This window comes from Camelus ferus, chromosome 25 (assembly GCF_009834535.1).
Source record: "Camelus ferus isolate YT-003-E chromosome 25, BCGSAC_Cfer_1.0, whole genome shotgun sequence".
Taxonomy (NCBI): domain Eukaryota; kingdom Metazoa; phylum Chordata; class Mammalia; order Artiodactyla; family Camelidae; genus Camelus; species Camelus ferus.
This window is the reverse complement of record NC_045720.1, coordinates 38,274,383-38,281,240: the sequence shown is the minus strand read 5'-3', so window position 1 is coordinate 38,281,240 and position 6,858 is coordinate 38,274,383. Positions and strand designations below refer to the sequence as shown.

At 50.7% G+C, this 6,858-nt stretch overlaps 1 long non-coding RNA gene across 1 annotated transcript; it reads right to left on the bottom strand.

The window, feature by feature from the left end:
- Positions 1-1,169: 1,169 nt before the first annotated feature.
- On the bottom strand, positions 1,170-1,754 carry LOC106730999. The gene is made up of 2 exons (XR_004315106.1): positions 1,656-1,754; positions 1,170-1,375 (listed from the first exon to the last, which is right to left on the bottom strand). It is a non-coding gene; the product is annotated as an uncharacterized LOC106730999 (long non-coding RNA).
- Positions 1,755-6,858: the final 5,104 nt, after the last annotated feature.

The following is a 6,858-nucleotide window of genomic DNA, read 5'->3' as shown; positions in this document are numbered from 1 at the left end:
TAAATCCTTGAATCATCTGGGGTTAATTTTCTTAAATTAGGCATAATGTAGGGATATAACTTCATCTTTTTATAAATTGATAGTTTTGTGCTTGAGCCATTCTCTTAAGGCTACATCTCCAACTTGAGGCCTCTTCAAATCATCTCCCTGACATTTCTGAGACTCCTACATGGAGCTTGAGTTAGCCACAAGGCTGGTTTGTGGCTGCCCAATCTCGCATGCTCAGTGCCCTGCACACCCCACCCTGTTCTCCTTCTCAAGAGGACAAGCTCCCACCTTCCCATCCCCTCCTCTCCCCTCCTCCAAGCGCTGGGGGGCCCAGCCTGCTCCAAGTTTACAGGGGTTTCCACTGCTTTGACTCATTTTTTCTGGCACCAGAACCCCTTGGCCTTCGGAATGCGTGGGGAGAGGATGCTGTCAACTCTTCCCCTAGAAACAAGTGTAATCTGTCAATGCAAGGGGAAAATGTGAGTTTTTACAGTATTTAATAAAATGTCATCAATAGAAAACTTTGTTTTCCTACACTCAGTGCCTTGACTGAAATTAACCCTATGGTTGATGGAGATACTTTCAAGGCCACTGTGCAGCACCGCAGGGGGTTGCATTCTACTGTTAATATTTTCCTGTAACAAAGAATAATAATGCTTGGGTTAGAAATGTATTTACAGTAACTTATCCCAACCTCATTAGTGTCATGGGACTATGAGAGCCTGATTGATTTAACATCTGATTCCCAGATGAAGCAAAATTTCACTGAACTTTCATGAAATGATTTTTGGAGCAGCCTGAGTCAGGAGTAGACAAGCGTTGCAAGGCATGCAGGTTGTGTACTGCTTCATTTACTACCATGCACCTGTGTGAAGCAGGATTTTCCTATTATGCTGGGAAAAAAAAAAAAACTAGATGTGGATCTGACTTAGCATTACAACACCTAACATTAAGCAGATATGTGATAAAAAGACACAGAAGCACTGTTCTCATTAAAATCGGAGGGTTCTGCGTGCCTCTTTATAACCAAATATGCAAATTTAAAATGATTTACTTCAAAAAAAGGAAGCTAATGCATTTATTTTTCATGAGTGAAAGCATATGATGTGGTATATTAATTTGCAGGTTTTGGTATCTGAGGCTGACTCACCAGCACAGTGGGTAATTCAGTAAAGCAGGAACATGGGGTGGCAATCATTTATTTCAAAGAATATTAAGGTAAAAACATCACATGACTGGGCTTCAAGATGCTTACATTCACTTGTCACACCAGGGAATCCTTCATGTGTCCACTTCCATCATTAGCCAAAATCCAGGAGGTTCATGATGCACCCCAGTGTGTTTGTGTCACCTCTCAGCCATTTAACTTGCCTAATTGTCATGTTTTCTATTCAAAAAATAAATAAATTTCAGTACATAAAAATGAAGAGTGTAACAAATGATAATATATCCAACCTGACCAAAGAAACAAAAAGTACAAATGGAACAAACACACTGTGTGTACCTCTTCCCAACTGCCAGCTTATGTCACCTGGTGGCCCCACATGGAGCATCTCCTACAAGGCACTCTACTGGGAGGGTGTGTGTGTTTGTATGCACGTGTGTCAGCGTGGGGTGGCACGTTGGCCAGAGAGGTCCAGCAGTCATTCAGAAAGCACACAGCTTACCCAGGCAGGGGCCAAGCTTCAGACCTTCCCTGCTGAGCCTGTGCCCAGGGAGATCCGCAGCTCACTCTGGCTGGAGGAGGCTGGGTCACACGTTGTCCCTCCATCTCCAGCCCAGCTGGAAGCCAGAAAGACACCCAGGTCAGCCCGTGGCCCATTTTCAGCCCTGCCCCACCATGGCCTGTCCAAATGCCACAGGGACTTGTCATGCATCTGGCTGGCAAGCGTTCCGAGCCAGAGCAACTATCCCCTCTTCTCCGCGTTTGCCCCCTGCCTGGCAGCCCTCTATAGCTGCCCTCCCACTCCCCGGCCTCTCAGCGCCCATCTCCCCTCCTCCTCCCCGTAGTGTCTCAGCGTTTTCCTGCCTTTGGTGAGATGGGGCCATTTCTCTCAAGTGTCATTTTAAATGTTCAGGCTTTTAAATTTTTTATTTTATTGAAGTATAGTCAGTTACAATGTGTCAATTCTGGTGTACAGCACAATGCTTCAGTCATACATGAACATATGTGTACTCATTTTCATGTCCTTTCTCACCATGAGCTACTACAAGATATGACTATGGTTCCCTGTGCTGTGTAGTATAAACTTGTTGCTCTATTTTTATATTTACCAGTCACTATCTGCAAATCTCGAACTCCCAGTGTATCCCTCACCACCCGTTCCCCTCTGGTAACCCTAAGTTTGTTTTCTATGTTTAATTTCTTTTAGGATTCCCACATGAGTGTTGTATATATGTGTTTTCTTTCTCTTCATGGCTACTTTCACTTAGAATGACGTTTTTCCAGGCATCCATGTTGCTGCAAATGGCATGATATTATTTTTTTTATGGCTGAGTAGTGTTCATTGTATACATATGACACGGCTTCTGTATCGTCATCTGTGGTGGACATTTTAGCTGTTTTATGTCTTGGCTATTGTAAACAGTGATATGAACATTGGGGTGCAGGTGTCTTTCTGTATTAAGGATCCCTTTGGATATATGCCAGGAGTGGGATTATTGTATCATATAGTAAGTGTATTTTTTAGTTTTTTGAGGACTCTCCCATACCATTTTCATAATTGCTGTACCAAACTACATTCCCACTGACAGTTGTACAAGGGTTCACTGTTTTCCACACCCTCTCTAGCATTTACCATTTGAATATTCATGTTTTTAATTATTTTTATGCAGCAGCGACATGTAAGAATGAAAAGTGCATCCTGGTGGCTGGGGGATGAGCCTATGTGGTGTGTCCCTGGCATTGTGTGTATGTTCCTGTATGTGCATGGTGTGCCCTTCCATATGCCTGCATGGGGGTGGGGAGTGGGGCTGGAGCCTGTGTGTGTGACTGACATCTCAGGCACGTGGGCCTGGAAGGGTGTGTGAGGCTATGCTGGGCTGAGAGGCTGTGACCTGACCCAAGGCCACACAGCCCGTCTTGGGGCTCAGGGCCCCACCCTTGCTTTCCAGGCCTGTCACCAATCAGCTGGGGTGTTCCCTGTCATGACACAGGGCTTGGAAGTCCTGACCCTAAGGGCCCCCACAACTTCCCTCAGGAGGAAGGGCTCTTGGGGAAGGGGAGAGGCGGGCTGGCATGGGGAGGGTGGGAGCAGGGAATCCAAATGGGGGCCAGCAGCAGTGAGATGAGGGGAAGTAGGAAGGGCCTCCCTCACCAGGACTGGGTCTGGTCACCCCAGCCAGGGGAGCCGCTCTCTGCACAAGGGCCAATTTAGAAAAATGTGGAAAACCAAGTTTCAGGCTCCATGGTAGGTAAGTCCCATTCCAGACGGAAACAGCAAGATGTGACCCCAGAAAAAGTGGTAAGCGCACGTGAGCCATCGTCCCACCCAGAAAGGAATTCCCCCCAAGAGCCAGAGCTCACCCCACACCCACCCAGGGGACTGGGAGGCCTGGAGCGATGGCCCTGCTGGGGTCCCACTTCCCAGGAAGATGGGGAGAAGGGCCGCTGGTCATACAGTCAAGGCCCAAGGAGGGGAAGAGACCTGCCCAGGTCACCCAGCGCCAGAGGGCAGTCAGGTGGGACCCAGGCCTTTGGGCTTGTCACAGGCCCCCTTCTTAGGATAGGGGCACAGGCCTGTCTGGGAAAGAAGCATCGGGAAAGTGAATAACCCTGCAGACAGGGCTAAGTCAGCTGGCTGGCTGAGCCTCAGTTTCCCTTCTGTGGAACGGGGATGGGAAGGTGTCTGCTCACAGGGTCCCTGTGAAGCTAGAGATGGTGCCGCTGTGGTGCTGGGGAGAGCCCTCCTGGTCCTCCTTACCTGCGAAGTGGCCGGAGGGCCCTGGGCACGGCTCTCAGCCCTGTCCTGAGGGCCGATGGTGCCTGTCTAGCTGGGCAGGCTGCTGGTCCCTGCAGCCCTGACAGTGGCAGCTGCAGGGATTGGTGAAGGATGGGCCAACTCCCCTTCCCAGTCACCCTGGCCCATCGTCCCCCACCACGCACCCTGGGCTGGCTCCCTCTCCTTCCTGCCTCCTCTTGTCTCTGCTTCCCCCTACCCGGTGTCCCTCTTGTCACCTCCTGTCCCTCTTTAGGACACGACCCCCACATTTCTGTCACTCACACACTGTCTCTCCCTGCGTGTGTCTTTCTCTGCCTCTCCCCCAGGCCCTCAGGCCCTGAGCTCAGGTCTAGCCCTGTCCAGGGCCACAGAGACACAGGGCCACATCTCTCCCAGCCCTCCCATCCTCACAGCGATGTTCCAGCGCCAGCCCTGCTCACACTGGAGGAGCCCGGTTACAGAGCTGCTCCTGCTGGCATTTACTGCTGCATCGCTGTTCCCCCCACTTCCCAGGCAGCGCAGCAGTCTCACTTTGACCTGTTTGTGGCCCAGCCTGGACAACAGAGCTGCTGCAGGGCTGGCTGCCTCCCCCACCTGGAAGGAGGGAGGGCCCCGTGGGCTCCATGGACAGCTGGCGCAGAGTGGAGTGGACTCTTTTTATACCCAACACCTTCTCCCTGGCAGTGGTGGTGCCCCACCCACTGACCCTGCCCCACCCACCTCAGAGTCAGGAGGCTGTGGGAGGATGAATGGCGCTCACGGGGCTCACTGAGAGCACTGCCGCCCACAGCCCCCCTCAGGGTCTGCCTGGAGCCGGGGCTGCCGGACAGCTGATGCGGGGTGGGGGCACGGGCCTGGTCAGTGCAGGGCCTCTCGCTGGATGCCCATGGCCCCCCCTGCACCTCATCCGTTCCTCACCATGAGACACGGCCACTTCATTCTGGTCATCTAGCTCACGACCAGACACCCCTGTCTGACAGGCCCCACATGCCCAGTGAGTGTTTACAGACTGAAGCAGCACAGCCATCACTAGATCTAGACACAGGCTGTACCCACCACCCAGGAGGAGCCCCGGGGCCCCTGCGGTCACAGCTGCCCTGAAGGGGTAACCTTGTGTCTGACCTGTCATCCTAGTTCCTGCTAGTTTGTGAGTTGTGTGCCCGTGAATCACTGCATGCCCTCAAGAGGGTGTGACCACTGGTCCTCCAGGAAGCAGACACTGACAGAGAGAACTGTGACAGATTCATTAGGGATGACAATAGGAGAGAACAGGGGAGGGGGCAGGATGGAGCAGGGAAACATTCGGGCCGTAATGCACCTCCGACATCTTCTCTAAACACATCATTGCCACAGCTGAGGGGCCCCTTCAGTTGTCAAACTGACTGTGCTATAAGGCAAAAAGAGTTATTTACTTAAATAGGATCTTATTTTTTCCCGATTTTGTCTTCTCTAATGTATGTATGGCCTCTGACGGACACTGTAGTCTGTGTGTGCATCTCTGTGTCTATACAGAATGAAAATAATTATTTTCACATCTGAGACACAGATCTCAAAATGTGCACATTCTCATAATTATGTTTCCTTCTTTAACTAGTAGGACTTAAGATTTAATAGAAGAAAGGGATCTTTTGCCTTATCTTTAAAGCAGAGAATGGTAAGCTTTGGGCCTGAGCTCTTATATCTTCAGTTTAATTTAATGTACTTCCTGACGTCTCTTTTGATGATTCTGTGCAGACACTTTCTTTTAAACTATGAGAATGCTGAGTGAGAAATATGTCCCAGTCATTTCGCAAAACAATGTGTGTGCTTGACCCAACTCTCCTCACAATGACGTCAGGGACCAGCGTTACCCCCCGGCTCACAGACAACGCTGAGGCCCTGTGGGGGCCCCACTGAGTCTTGGTGTTAGGGGCTGAACTGCAAGAATTCAAAGAATCAGAAATTGGATCTTGGGACATAAATGTGGAGATGCCAAGCTGACAGTGGTCATGGTGACAGGAGGGAGCAGGGGTGTGGGGACAGGGGTCCTACAGGGGGTCTCCTGATCACCCCTGACTTCCCCCAAAGAACCTGCCTCATGCTGAAGGGCAAGGCACCTGCTCAGCTGAACTAAATCCTGCCTGCACTTTTCAAATCACTGGGGCAAAAGAAAACTTCAGCCACACAAAATACCCCGAAAAAAAAACAAGCTAAATTTCAGTTTCTCTGATATCCAGAGATTTCATCCAGACCCAGAACTTTCAGAAACCCAAGAGAACAATCATCTTTATATGAGGTTGTGAACTGAGGGCTTTCTGGAGGCAGTGGGTTCTGAAGGGGATACATGCATGGCTGCACTGAGTCCCCTGCACACACACGTGGCTCTGAGTGGACCTCACGCTGCATTCACATGGCCCGCCTAAGCTGCCCGCCCTGCCGGGAGTGACCTTCCAGCTCCATCTGAGTGAACACAACAAACCGCCACTGGGCAGCCCCTCAACTTCTTTCTTCCCCTCCACACCCTCCTATTCACTCCTGTGTGGCTCACGTGTCCCTCTTCTGCACTCTGGGGCCCTGCATGGGCATGTCTGCTATGGTGACAAGCTGTCTGTTGTAAATGTCTCTCTCCCTCACTCGCTCCCTCACCTCTCGAGGGAACCCCATGAGCCCCTGAACTTAGGGATGTGCTTCACCCCTCACAGACCACCACATCACATGGTCCATGCAAGAGGCACATCTGCCAAACTGGGACTTCAAATTCATTTGATATTCTGTCAAAAGTCTCTTCTGTTCTATACAAGAGACGCCTGCTTCCCAGGTCAGGATGGGGAAATGACACAGTCCATCAGATGTGTATGCTGGGACGCTAGACAGATGTTACAATGTCCCAAGTCAGCTTTCCTCAGGCATCGCAAGGCCCTTGAGTGCCATCTCCCTTCTGCAAAGACTC